The sequence below is a fragment of the Periplaneta americana genome, chromosome 13, assembly GCF_040183065.1.
Source record: "Periplaneta americana isolate PAMFEO1 chromosome 13, P.americana_PAMFEO1_priV1, whole genome shotgun sequence".
Lineage (NCBI taxonomy): Eukaryota > Metazoa > Arthropoda > Insecta > Blattodea > Blattidae > Periplaneta > Periplaneta americana.
In genome coordinates this window covers 105,118,306-105,133,398 of record NC_091129.1, presented here as the reverse complement: position 1 = coordinate 105,133,398, position 15,093 = coordinate 105,118,306, and positions in this window count along the sequence as shown.

The following is a 15,093-nucleotide window of genomic DNA, read 5'->3' as shown; positions in this document are numbered from 1 at the left end:
CCGTAAGGCGACTTTGACTGCATACGCGGCCTTGGTTCTGTGTGGAGGACGGTAGTAGAGGGGGTGGGAGTGAAGTACATTAAAAAACTCAGGTAAGTAAAAAAAAATTGAAGTAAAGATAAAATGATGTCCCTGTATATTCACCTGGGGAACAAAACTCTACTTGCACAAAAAATAACTTAACCCTCTTTAACCGAACACCATTGAATTACATTAAATATATTTTACTCTCAATCATGTTCACCCCATATAGATAGAACCATTTCGTTAAAAATCTAAATATCAGAATAACACGCAACCGACAGCATAGACGTTTCAAGCAATTATGGGGATTCTTTGAACCCCCTCACTTTCTTGTGGTGCTATTGAAATGTTGGCAATGGTGAAGGTGATCGTGATGAATCTGGTGAAGATGATGTGTGTTCTTGTGAATTTTATGTGAGATATTATAGTCACACTGTTGTTTATAACGGTGAAGGTTAATGTTGTAACGTTGATACTGACCTAATGAAACTATTGCATTTTGTACATTCTGTTCAATGTGGAGGTTGCACTGGAAAAGATGACGGTGTTGGTACAGGAAGTATAGTGATAACTAGGGGGCGGATGCTGATGGAAAGTCATCTTATTTTTCACATTAGGACGATGCCTATTAATATGCTCGTAGAAATCCTTTCTATGTTAATATCAACGTAAAAAAGTATTATCTTATATTGCATTTTTTGCATTTTTTTTACTTTTTTTAATTAATCGGTAACTTGTATATTTTTTTCGGCATTTTTTGGTCATTTTTAATACTTTGAAGAACTTTTAGATAATTTGGAATGCATTTTATTTCCTTCTTTACCGAAAGGTCTGTTAAATCATTTTCTAACCAAATAGGTCAGTAGTAATTACCTACTGAATAAGTGAATAACAGTGAAGTTTGAGTTTTATAGCTTGGAACAGACTCTAAAGTCCATTCCTCATTCCATTGAAGGCTTCACTTCACACAACGGAAGTAATATAAAATGCTTGACAGCAGCTTAGTCTAAGTGAGAACTTTGACCGCTACTGTACTTTTGTCGGTACGAGGGTGTCTTTAGAATTTATGTTTGGAAGGGGGGAAACTTTCACCATGTCCTGGACAGGACGTTGTATCCTCAACATGATTCAGAAGGGATGTCTAATGTAGTAGGCAGACAGTATTTTTAACACAAATATTGCAAGAATGCACGCTGCGCCCACAATTTGTTTTGTCATTCACACTCCCTCATCTGGAAGATCTGGTAACAAAAGTGAAGCGCGGAAGGAAAAGGAGACGGAGAATGAAGGCACTGACATGGATTCCTCGATTGAAACACATTGTAAACTCTCATTAAAGTCTATAGTTTTCCCTTAAAACCTTCATTTTGTTGCATGTTCGTTTCCTTTATCTTATAATATCAAATAGTTTGTTTTATTTTCAGTCTATAACTTATCAAGTTATGGCAGCAGAAGTAGATTCTGTTACATCAATTAGGTCTACAATATATTAATACAGTATGCATCACGAATATTTTCGACTTTTTTATGTAAGTCATCTTCAGGTGATGTAATTTACTAACAAACAAGTACAATTTAACGTTCCATTGTATTTGTTTGTTAGTAAATTACATCATAAAAAAGTCGAAAATATTCGTGATGCATATTAATATATTGTAATTGATGTAACAGAATCTACTTCTGCTGCCATAACTTGATAAGTTATAGACTGAAAATAAAACGAACTATTTGATATTATAATCCACGAACTTATCTGAACTCTCAATATGACATTTTAATTTAAATCCTTTATCTTAGCTAAATTCCAGGAAGTTACTTCCTTTCTCCGAGATTTGCAGAGCAGTCATTGAAACAAGGTGCCTAATTTTTAAGAAGTTGTGGTGCGAGTATGGTGAATAATATTGAAATGTCATTTTCTTTTAATTTTATTTCATTTTTCCATTAGTTTAAGAGCATTTTAATGATCATTTTAAGTATATTTTTAGGTCATCAACATCCGCCCCCTAGACTGATAACACTGGTGGAAGGTGTGGTGAAGTATCAGTAGAGATGGCCGTAATGATGATACTGGTTGAGATGATGACGTCTGCTTGAATTGGTAAAATTTAAGTGGCAAAATCGTCAAGAATTTCGTTCAGGTTTTATCCTCTTTTTATGTTTATAGCTTTGAATGGCTAGTGAGAAACAATGCGGGTAGGAACATGGAGGATGAACTTTCTCTGGAGTTAGAAAATTTGAATGCTCTGCCTACTGACATAGACATTCTCATTAGGTCTGCATCTAACGCTGTATGTATGCTACAGCTGTCTGTATGTAACTGGGCTTGTAATTATTCAAGAATACCTTATTGAAAGCTTCATACAGAGCAACGTTTCAGCGTATCTGTTGATCTAATCTGAAAACGTAGGAGGAATTTTTCTTCCATAGAAATGGTTCCAGAACGGAATTAATTAACAAACCAAGTTTTTTTGTTCTTGTTTTATAATAGGTATGGAAATGTATCCATGTAGAAGAGTTCTTTCTTGGAGGCCCGGACTCAGACATACGTCCATGGCTCCCGGGTAACAATACCAGCAGCCTTCGCCGAATATATACAAGTACAGCAACGCTATTCGTCCCGTCCCTGTTGGATTAATTAGCTAATTCTTTCAAACGCCCCCGCCCCTCCCTTCATTACCAACTAGAAGCAGTGAGAGAGAGAAAGTGAAAATAAGAAAAGAAAGCAAGATAGAGCAGACTTAAAGACGAAGTCGAGTGGAAAAGCTAGGCTTGAGACACAACGACGAAGAAAAGAGAGAAAGAGAACTTGAATGAAATAAAGAAGACAAAGTATCATGGAGAGATAGAGCAATGGGAGGGGGTGGTTAGGCCTGATGCTACGGGAAAGGGGGTGGATGGATCTCAAGGGAGAGGGAAAACCCAGGGAAGTCCGCACGAGGTGGTGGGTATAAGGAGTAAAAGAGGCAAATTAAACCGATGCATCTTCGTCCCGAGGCCTGGCTTACTGTTATCCATCACAGCCTGATTCTACCGGCTACGCCTTGCTTCTTCGGCTTCCTTATATGTGATGTGAAGAGAGATTAACCAAACTATGCCAACCGCACTAGTTAAATTCTAGCAGACGGAGTATCCCAGGAATCTGGGAAGAACACTGTTTCAGACAGGCTTGTTTTCGCAATGCGGTTTTCGTATGGTATTATAGTCCGGCATATCGGTGAATCTGATATGCCATGTTCCTAAGATATTTGCTACTCAGTTAAGTATCTTGTATGTGGTTTCGCTAGATATTTTATTGCTATTCCAAGAAGAGGCGCAAATTGAAGGATGAGGATGATAAAGGCGTGCCTTCCAGCATCCTATTGAGACTATTTCTCGTGTTAATTTGTGGTTTCATAAGATTGCACATAGTTGTAGCTACTCTAAAAATCTACAAAGTTTGTTGTTGTTTTAGTCAACTGCCCGAAGACAGGTCTGAACCTCACAAGTGACACCAACATGTCACCACTTATGAGGCAATTAGGGCGGGAGATAATGGGGTAGGGTCGCCAGTTTCTTTTCCCCTCCATTGCATACATTGCCGATTAGCTACATATTACACTAATCAAATTCAGAAGTGAACAATTAAGTTGTTTTAATTGTTTATGAACAGAGCTAACAGTTTATGATGATCTATGAAAAGGAAAGAAAGTGTAAGTCAAACAACTTTCGGAAAACATACCGTATTTACTCGAAAATAAGACTCCATCGATTATAAGACGCTGTGAATATTAGACCCATACGAAAATACCGGTAATAGAATTCTGGAACCGTATTCTAAGTGAGACAGAAACTGTAACTTTTTCGGAAGATCATTGTCAATAGAATACAATAGATCTCTGAGTCAACAGAGAACGGTACGTGGAATACCGTTAAGTTTACCAGAGGTCTGCATCGGACATTTTCGCTCGAGCGCCAAGTAGTTCATAGCATAATCCGATAGGTAGCGCACATGCATGATGGGTAAAATTGTGGCGAGCGATAAATCCTCGAACGGTATAGCCGAGCGTTAGACATTCGTTCTTGTTACAGTGATGAATTGTGTAGTAACATCATAGATGTTTATCATTTCAAAACTTTGCAGTGTTTAACTAACCTCTCCATATTACAACTACAAAACTTGCTTTAAAATGTTGTAGGTAAATGTTTTTTTTTCTTCCCCACACAGTAGTGATTTTGTTTTTGCCATATCTGATAAATTTTATTGGATGTAAATGTAATTATTATAAACGGAGAACACAATCACGATAATGCAAGAAATGTATCAAGTTTTCTAGTAATAATAATAATCTCTAATAATTAGTGTATCAATCTTTGCGTCTGTAACAGTTGCGCAGCATGATTATTCATTTTATTATATTTTCTGTGACGTTATCTCTGTACTATGACTTTGTACTGTGCTTCTATTTATTACGAGCGTATCGCGACCGATCTTATGTCGCTCGAGCGTGCGACATTCGACCGAGTTCAAGCGAGCGATTTAACTCCAATGCAGCACTCTGGCCTTCACACTCTTTCGGTAAATTTTTTTAGAGGAAACGAGGAGATCGCAGGAGTGTGGAAGCTGGCTGTTCCGCTTATTCATACATTTCAGTATTACGACTCATAAAATCTGTAACTATCGGTAGTTTTGTGCTTGAGTGGCATAATGCTGTGAAGTGCCTTGTGAGATTGAGATATGGTATATGAAAATGAATTCCCGGAAAAGATGTATGATTTCGTTTAAGTTGGAAGTTCTTGAATTTGCCGAGAAAAATGGAGTGCGAGCTGCGAGTCGTGAGTTCTCAGTGCAACGGAAATGATTAGATTTAGTTTGTGTTAGTACAATACAGTAATCTTTCCTTAACAGTATTGTAATCTAAGTCCTCAAATTGCATTTTCGTATTTCTATATATATACCGGTACTCGATTTTAAGATCCAATGTGAAGCTTCTGCATTTCCATCTCTATTTTAATAATAAGCAATATTTTTCTTTTAATTAAGCCTATTTATATTATGATTCTAAATTGTTGTGTAAAAATAACTTTTATTTTCCTGTATATAATCTTCTGGATCCTAAGGGTCATCTTCAGGGCCGGGTATTTATGGAGATAGAGAAAATCACGACATAGCAGATATACAGTAGATTTTTTACTAATCTTCACGAATTAAGTGATTCTGATTAATAATATGCTGATAAAACAATCGCGACAAATCGCGAAATAGAATTGTAATAGCGAAATATGAACACATTAGCAAATTATTACTATTGCGTCGTTTTATAACGAATTTTATATTCTGAGTTTATTTTTCGGATTTTTCTTTTCACTTGAATTTGTTAGATATCAAAAATAGGCTACATTACATGGTATTCCAGGTGTTCTGATTACAATAGTGAACTCAAAAGATGGAGAATTCAACATTTCACTAATAATTCGAAAGTCTTAATTTGAGGGCTGCATTTTTTTTTTTTTTTTTTTCGTTTTTAATGATTGTGTGTTAAATACAGTCTCAATCCAACAAATATTGTCTACCTTTACCAGAATCCAACTAACCTTAAATGTTAATTATTTGAAAAGTAATATTCATACCGACCACTAAGTGAGTGCTCGTAAAGCTACCCCACCTACCGGTGGGAGGCCTTAGCCCTCAAGGGATGTTGTAGGCTAAATTCATTCATTCATTCATTCATTCATTCATTCATACCGAGTTAATACTCCAGTTCCAAAATAATTGTATTTTCCAAAATTTCCATTAATCTCCGCCAAGAGTACAAATCAATCTCCAACAATCTCCACCGACCCCAATATTAAAATAAAATAAATTAGTCTCCATAAGTACCTGCCCCTCGTCATCTTCATAGGAGAGCAATATAGCCAACATATAGCCTATCACATGATTAGAGTGAAAAATCACTCATAGTACTAAATTACTAGAACATTTTAGTGCAAGTAAATTAAGCCTTCTGAGAAAATAGTAATTGACGAATGTTGTGAACTAAGAATATGCGGTAAAGAAGATATCCTATATCAGGAATAAATAAACACTGGCAAATAGGTGGCTAGAGATTTTGAAATGAATTGTCTAGCTCAGAATGGAAAGAAGCCCTGAAGCTGCAATATATGGCTGTTCCTATTGGGTTCTTCTTGGTTTTAGTCGAAACAGATCCTCTGCAGATTCTGCAGCAAGCCCGAAACCCTGCCTCATATTATCGGCTCATGTCCACAAGGAGACTTGCTCAGGAATTCGAGGCACTATAGAATAAGAACAAGCAGCAGCATTTTCGCGGAAGGTTATGAAGTCCATAATGAAGTCCCATGCATTGCTGAGGAAGGTGAGAGTAGATGGATTGACATCATTGCCATTAACCTTATACAGGACAGTGCATATGTTTTGGATCCCACCATCAGATTTTAGACCAATTCTAGTCAGCCAGAAAAAGTAGATCGAAAGAAAACAACGGACGATTTACGATCCAACGATTTCCTACTTCAAAGACAAATACAAAATCTCTTCGATTAAAATAACAGGACTTCTCATAGGAACAAGGAGGACACTACCAAAATGTGTACTGGATTTCTTTAAAACACTGGGATCTCTAAAAATGAATATACCGATTTAGCCATTTTGGCTACTGAAGGATATTTACAAATTATACCAATTCACTTACACAATATGTAAACTATGAATTATATTACTGTATGAAATTTTTCCCATTTTGAAGGCACACTGTTTGACTATCTCTTCCTTTGTTTTTATGAAATTTAATCATGTTATGTACTGTTTTGCTGTAGCATATGCCATTAGGAAAGTCCAAGAAAACAGGGAGAGTTTGAAATTGAACGGGTTACATCAGCTGCTTCTATATGTGAATGGCGTGAATATGTTAGGAGAAAATCCAAAAACGATTAGGGAAAACATGGGAATTTTATGCTGAAGTATCGGTAGAACAGAGAAACATTTGTTGGCCTACAAATGGGAACACAGTAGATAGAACTTAAAAATGAGAGGGATTCAATCAGTCATCGGAAATTAATAGTGGATAAAGCGTCAGCACGTGAAGCCGGGCTCGAGTCCCGGTGCCGGAGAGCATTTTTCTCTGTGTACCGTATCACAGTATGAGTGACAGCAGACACAATGTCCAGCCACAAGTACAGAGGTGCACTCATTACGAGTGACTAAGTGGCCGGGGTCCGATGGAACATGGCATCGTCTTGAATCACAAAGTGATTACGCTATTACGCTATTATATTACTATAGTGTACCGAAGTACATATGAAAGTAGTGTACTGCGCTGAAGCTTCATATGTACTTCGGTGCATCATAGTAATACGGAAATTTTACTTAAAGCAAGTAAGAAGATATATTCGGAAGTAAACCCCGAATAAACAAAGTACATGATTATGTCTCTTTACCAGAACATAGTACGAAACAGAAATGTAAAAATTGGAAATTTATCCATTGAAAAGGTGGAAAAAAATTTAGTATCTTGGAGCAACAGTAACAATGTAAATGACACTCGAGAGGAAATTAAACGTTGAATAAATATGGGAAATGCTTCTTATTATTCAACTGAGAAGCTTTTGTCATCCAGTCTGCTCTCAAAAATACTGAAAGTTAGAATTTATAAAACAGTTATATTACCGGTTGTTCTATAAGACTGTGAAACTTGGACTCTCACTTTGAGAGAGGAACAGAGCTTAAGAGTGTTCGAGAATAGGGTGCTTAGAAAAATATTTGGTGCTAAGAGGTATGAAGTTACAGGAGAATGGAGAACGTTACACAACGCAGAACTGCACGCATTGTATTCTTCACCTGACTTAATTAGGAACATTAAATCCAGACGTTTGAGATGGGCAGGGCATGTAGCACGTATGGATGAAATGCATATAGAGTGTTAGTTGTGAGACCTGAGAGAAAAATATCTTTGGGGAGACCGAGACGTAGATGGGAGGATAATATTAAAATGGATTTGAGGGAGGTGGGATATGATGGTAGGGACTGGATTAATCTTGCTCAGGACAGGGACCTATGGCGGGCTTACGTGAGGACAGCAGTGAACCTCCGGGTTCCTTAAAAGCCGTAAGTAAGTAAGTAAGTAAGTAAGTAATTAAATAAGTAAGTATATCTTACAGACTTCTGTAATTTATAACTTCAATCATCTTCTCAATCATTTTAACCTAATCTCATCTCAGCGTCATGGTGTAACTGACTCTTCTATTTATCCATAAAGATGGAACCACTTCGGAAATCCGAAACATATCAGACAGCTCCTCCTCGACCCGCAATACATACCGAAATAATTCCGTTGCTCCACCACTACAGCTCATATTAACGTTGTTATCGAGAGAGTGAACTTCTCTCTGCTCTCTTCTCCACAATTAAAGGAAGACTTGTCCCAGATGAATAATACATCACGCTATGCAAGCTTACACACAAAGTTTGTACACATCCGTAAGAAGTAAAAAAAAATCTGGATCGTGATGCTAAAGGCTTGCAATTCTGTACTGAGAATGTAAGAGAATAAGCATTTACGTGAGTGATCCACTCCTAGCTACCTTAATTGATTGTAGCATCTTCATAGAACACTATTTTTTTCCACATTTTCAAAATATTATAACAGTAGCAGAAAATTTCTACTGGTCATAGTAGACTATGCGTAAAGGATATAGTGAAAAGGTACACAGTAGAGATAAACAAAATTAATTGCTTTCGCTCGCTGTGTTCGTTGCAATTGTCTCGTCTCGTCTCGTCTCGTCATTCTCTTGCGCTTCGAGTCTCGTTCATCATTCTCCAAAAAGCATTTGCTCGGCGTGGAAAGATTTCGTAACTTTGAATAACATACGACACTGAAATAAATAACATTATAAATGTTTAAATGAGACAAAAAGACAAAACAGAACAGTATCTTAGTTATCAAAATGTTCTGGATCTAGTATATTACCTATGGTTATATAAATAGGAAAAAAAAATCTCAAATAAACTTGCATTTATAAGAAACATAAAACATAGCATTAATATCTTTTACTTGAGATTGCACACTTGATCTCAAACATACTTATTTACTGGCTTTTAAGGAATCCGGAGGTTCATTGCCGCCCTCACATAAGCCCACCATTAGTCCCTATCCTGAGCAAGATTAATCCAGTCTCTATCATCATGTCCCATCTCCCTCAAATTCATTTTAATATTATCGTCCCATCTACGTCTCGGCCTCCCTAAAGGTCTTTTTCCCTCCGGCCTTCCAACTAACACTCTATATGCATTTCTGGATTCGCCCATACTTGCTACATGCCCTGCCCATCTCAAACGTCTGACTTTAATGTTCCTAATTAAGTCAGGTGAAGTATACAATGCGTGTAGTTCTGTGTTGTGTAACTTTCTCCATTCTCCTGTAACTTCATCCCTCTTAGCCCCAAATATTTTCTAAGCACCTTATTCTCAAACACCCTTAACCTATGTTCCTCTGTCAAAGTGAGAGTCCAAGTTTTACAACCACAAAGAACAACCGGCAATATAACTGTTTTATAAATTCTAACTTTCAGATTTTTTGACAGCAGACTGGATGATAAAAGGATCTCAAACATATGAAAAGAAAATTCCTAGTCTTTTAATAAGGGCTAGTAATTAAATAAAGACTGTGGAACGGATTATTATACACTGAAAGGTAGAGATGATGTTTTAAATAGGTTGTACCTGTATAACAGTTGCCAAAGTAGATAAAAGTGCAGTCAGGTATAAACAACTGTCGCGATTCAAGGCTGCTTGACGTTCGGGACTTCGGGAATGATCAATCTCGGCGTCTCGAAACACTCCCAAGCAGGAGTATAGTACACTGTCGTGCGGGTTTTCGACTTTTCGGGCGCTGTTAGTCTTGCTTTCTCGATCGTTGTTCATCTCTAGTCCTCAGACATTACGGTCATGGGTTCAGATCAAGTAATAGCCTATTGGGTTATAAAAATGAAGAGTTGTTACTTATTCATGTTTATGTTCAGTGGTTCTGTGCTCTCAACAGTAATATCACTAGAGGTTTTGATTTATCTAGAGGAAATCAAAATTCGAGTGGGATTTAATTGACTATTACACGATTGGAGGAAAGTATATAAAGATTAGAAGAAATAAAGTACTCTAATACGATAAAATATTAATTGACTTACTAAAATTCTATTTCACTAATGTTAGCTTCACCAAAACGTTTGAACGTAGCCGCCATTTTCAGTTGACTGTCTATATGATAAACAAATGGTGATCGCAAAGCATGTTTTGTAATACCGTAAAGAATTCGCAGTTTGAAATGTTGGTAAACAAAGAAACAAATTGTAAGGAGGTGATAAAAACAGAAGAAAGTATATAAAGATTGGTAGAAATAAAGTAGTAGGCCTATAATACAATAAAGTAGATATTAATTGACTTACTAAAATACTACAATTCTATTTCATTAATGTCCTTTACCAAACGGAGCAGCCATTTGCAGTCGACTATCTTTGCGGGAAACAAATGACGATCGCAAAGCATGTTTTATAGGCCTATTACCGTAAAGAATTTGCAGTTTGAAATGTTGGCAAACAAAAAAACAAGTGCTAGGGAAGTGATAAAAATAAAGAAATGCTAGGAAAGTGATAAAATTGTTCAATAAGCAGCCAGGATCGGTTGAAGGACGTCCTTTCGTACCGTTTTATTGGTCAAAAGTAGTATGATGGCGTAACGTAGTAAAAGTGTAAAAGTCATAGTAAAACCACAGTTTAGTATATACAGTCACGAAGCTCAATACGTAGTAAATATGTATCCATAGACAGTCGTTAACCACTAGGATCGCTACAATCGCCTCATTACAGACAATGTGAAATAGTACCTGTACAATAGTCTATTGTTCCTAGTACCGTCACCAACTCAAGCTTCGTGACTGTATATACTAGACTGTGGTAAACCCCAGGCGGATTTTGCACTTTTTATTGTAAAACAAAACAGAATATTATTGAAATGTAAGCAAGTTTGTGACGCCCTGGTTTTCAGGGTTGCATCGATTGATGGGATCGCTAATTTGTGACGGCCTCGACTGGGAGGGATATGGAGCCATGTTTAAAACCAAATGGAATGCAAATATTACTGATCCTCGCTTCCCGTCTTAAGGTTTAGGTTTTGTGTGGGGGGAAGGGTGGAGACGCTTCTTGTTTATTCTTTCCTTCCCCTCCCATTGCACATCCAACGATGTTCAACCCTCCACTCCACCCCTCCCTCAGAAATCGTGATACAAAAATCAACGCCGGCGTCGAAAAGGCTAAGGACGATGTCTGGAGAAATTTTGTGGTTTCCTGAGGAACAGATTAATATGGGAAACTGCCATTAAGCCAGACTGCAGCTGCGTCTAGTCTTTGAGTGTCATCGTCTGCTGGAATCATGGAATATAATATCTGCTGTATGTCCGAATATACAAGACTGCAAGTGTCGGCTAATTGTATACATTGTTAAATCACTTTAACAACATTAGTTAAGTAGGAAATGTCAGAAAAATTAATTGAATGTAGTTCCACGGCACATGACTATAAAGATTTTAAAACTTCGATATAATTGTAACGGCAGTCTATGAAATGTTACTTTTGGAAGCACCATCATTAAAGCACTTCAAATAATTTCATTTATTACAACGTAATACTAATGTCTACTGTAACTGAAAATATCTGGAAGATTCGTTGAATATAAATCCCCGATGTATGCCCACCTTGATTTTAAGACTTCGATCATTTTAACGACAATTTATGAAATTTTACTTTTGAAAGCACCAATGTTAAATAACTTCAAAACATTTCATTTATTACAAAGTAATACTAAAATTTAGTTTAATAAAATATTTAGGAAAAAATCCAAGATGTTTGATCATCAATATCTTAAAACCTTGATTAAATATAACAATTATTTATGGAATCTTAATTTATGAAGTACCAACGTTTAAACACTTAAAATAATAACATTTATTACAAAGTAGTACTAAAGTCTACGTTAATAAAACAAAATCAGAAAAATTCTTAGACCATAAATTCAATATATATGATCATCAAGCTTTTAAAACTTCGATAATAATAATAATAATAATAATAATAATAATAATAATAACAATTTATGAAATTTTACTTTTCAAATGACCAACATTAAAGTATTTCAAATCATTTACGATAAAGTAGTATGTACTAAAATTTAGCTTAATAGAAAATTTTAGGAAAAAATTCACGATACTTGATCATCAATATCTTAAAACTCTGATAATTTATAGGCCTAACAACTATTTATTGAATTTTATTTCGGAATCACCAATGTTACAGCATTTCAAAACCGGATATTTATTGTAAAATATTACTAATATATAATTTAAAAGAAAATTTAACGAAAATTCGTGGAATGTAAATCCATTCTATTTATTACAAACTAAAGTACAGAACCCCGATTATCCGTCACCCTATTAACCGATTGGCGGATTATCCGACTGTTTCTCTCTCTCTCTCTGTCTCTCTCTCTCTCTCCCCCCCCTCTTTCTTTTCTTTTTTTTCTGCAGAACAAAATATGAAGTCCTATACAGTTACTTGTTGGAGGAGGTGTTTTTCTCAACTTGTAAATTAATCATTACCTACTTTCAATGTAATGACTCCAAGAACTTCCACACAATTGCAAAATCCGTGTGCCATTCAATCCTTGTCCTACTGTTGGAGTGATAGCATTGTATAACTTATATTATGTAAAAATGTCTTCCATGGGTGTCGAAAGAAAGCGCAAATAATTTAGGGGTTAAAATAGCAGAAACTTTATTTCATGTCGAATCAGAATATGAGATTGGCGTTACAGCTGTGCGCGATTTAATAATAAAAAAGAGAGTAAAGTGTATAAAGTACGAGTACCTATGTAAATCTACAACACGAGTCCTCTGTTTCCATATATCCATACAGTAGACAACCATCACAAGGAGTTCCCGGACTCAAATTAGTTAACTTCTGATCCTCTAACTAGCATGTTAAACACAAGGCCATGGAGAAAATTAGGCCTATGTGTTATGCACTTAATTTGTGAAAATATTTTATGGTATCGGTACGGATTATCCGATGTTTTCGATTAACCGTTCAGTTCAGCCCTTTCATTACCACGGATAATAGAGGTTCTACTGTAATACAAAATTCACTTAAAATTCTATCGTCAAAAATTGTCCTTAACATGAAATGTAGTACGTAAAACGCCAGAAAACGATAATATTACAGACATGCTACAAATGACGAAGTTCCTGAGTCTTGGCTGGCAGCTCGCCAAAGAATCGGACTCATACGAAAAAATCAAAGACGACAGAAAAGAGAGTAACAGCAACCAAAATTTAAAATGGTTGCAGTTCACTGTGCAGTGATGAGGCGTTTTCCTCATAATGAAAAAACTATCCAACATTCTGTGATGAAATCTTTGTGCGTATTTATGCATATCATATCTACAACATGATGCAAAATCACTTCTCTACCTTTGATAGATTGTCTGATAATAAATAAATTCCTTTAAAATGGTCAAATATCAGTATTTTCTTCTAACACAGAATAAAAAAAATATTTTATTAATGAATGTAGTTGAAAGAGCAAGATATTGTAAACATGAGTTTCAGCAATAAAATAAAGGAGAGAGAACATGAAAAAGTTTACAAGTTTATGAGTCATGAGGGAAACGCTTCATCACTGCACAGTGAACAGACTCCGTTTTGAATTTTGAAAAAAAAAAAATATATATATAAATATTTTTTTTAAATCTTAGAGATATTTTTTCATATAACAGAAGGACAGTGTTTTACACACATCAATTTTCAATATTATGCAAGATACAGTAATGGAGGAAAAAAAAGTTGAATATTTTCAAAATTTTACTGGTATAAGCTGTATCTAACCCCTTAAGAAATTCCACTGTAAGCCGAAAGGTCAAGGGTTCTATTTCTAAAAGGATCATGCATTTTCTCCATTGACCTTAATCCTTTAGACTGCACTATGCCGTCGGGTTTACTTAGTTTCTCAAAGAAACGAGCAGATGTATTTCGTTGTGAGTAAAGGCAGAGATCACGTAGAATTAACATCCCTACTGCTACTAATGTCGATTGTATTGAAATGATGGGGCACTTAATTACCGGAACGCATTCGTTCGGCGCGTTCGGATTTTTATTTGTTGCATTATTTTAAATGAAGCATCGCTTACTTGGCGGTATCGTCTCTGTCCGAATAACTGGATTCTGTCCAGAATTCTGTTCATAAAATTCTAAAGGGATTTCCCGTACGGGCCAAGATCCAAATAAAGAATGTCATGGCAATTATATCGATTGCAAGGCCTCCAATCGCGGTAATACTGAAAGTATAAATTAAATAGCTTGTTTTCTTAGCCCAACAGTATGAAGAGCTTTAAAATTTATCAAATTAGGATTACAGCAATGTAAAAGGAAATAGAAGATATGAAATCAGATTGGGAAAATACTGGATCAGCTAGATAGGCCTATGTTCTTGAGAGTTTAAGTTACAGAGCTATTTATTTTATTTCCAGGTTTAGTCAGAACACTACAGTAAAACCCCGACTATCCGTCACCCTATTAACCGAGTGGTGGATTATCCGACTGTCTTTCTCTCTGGCAGAAAAAAAAAATGAAGTGCTGTACATTATATTAGTACGAATTTTTTCTACAGAGCATTTTTTTTACAAACCTTTACCCTTACAGAGTATGGTCTACGCTTCGAGTGACGTACTGTTTAATTTCTATGTAAAATCTCTTCTACAAGTGTAAAAAGAAAACATGCTGTACTACAAAAAAAAAGTGCAAGTAATCGAGTGGTTTAGGAAAAGAGAAAATGTGCTTCATCTCACAACACAATACAAGATAGGAATTAGAACTGGACGCGATTTAGGCTAATGAAAAACAAAATATAAACTGTGTAAAATTTTTAAATCTACAAAATGAGACCTCTACTATTCCTACCTTTCCACAGACAGTCGTCAAAAGGAGATTCCTTGGCCATTAAAAATCCGTCGTTGAAAACCACACTTAAATACAGTAA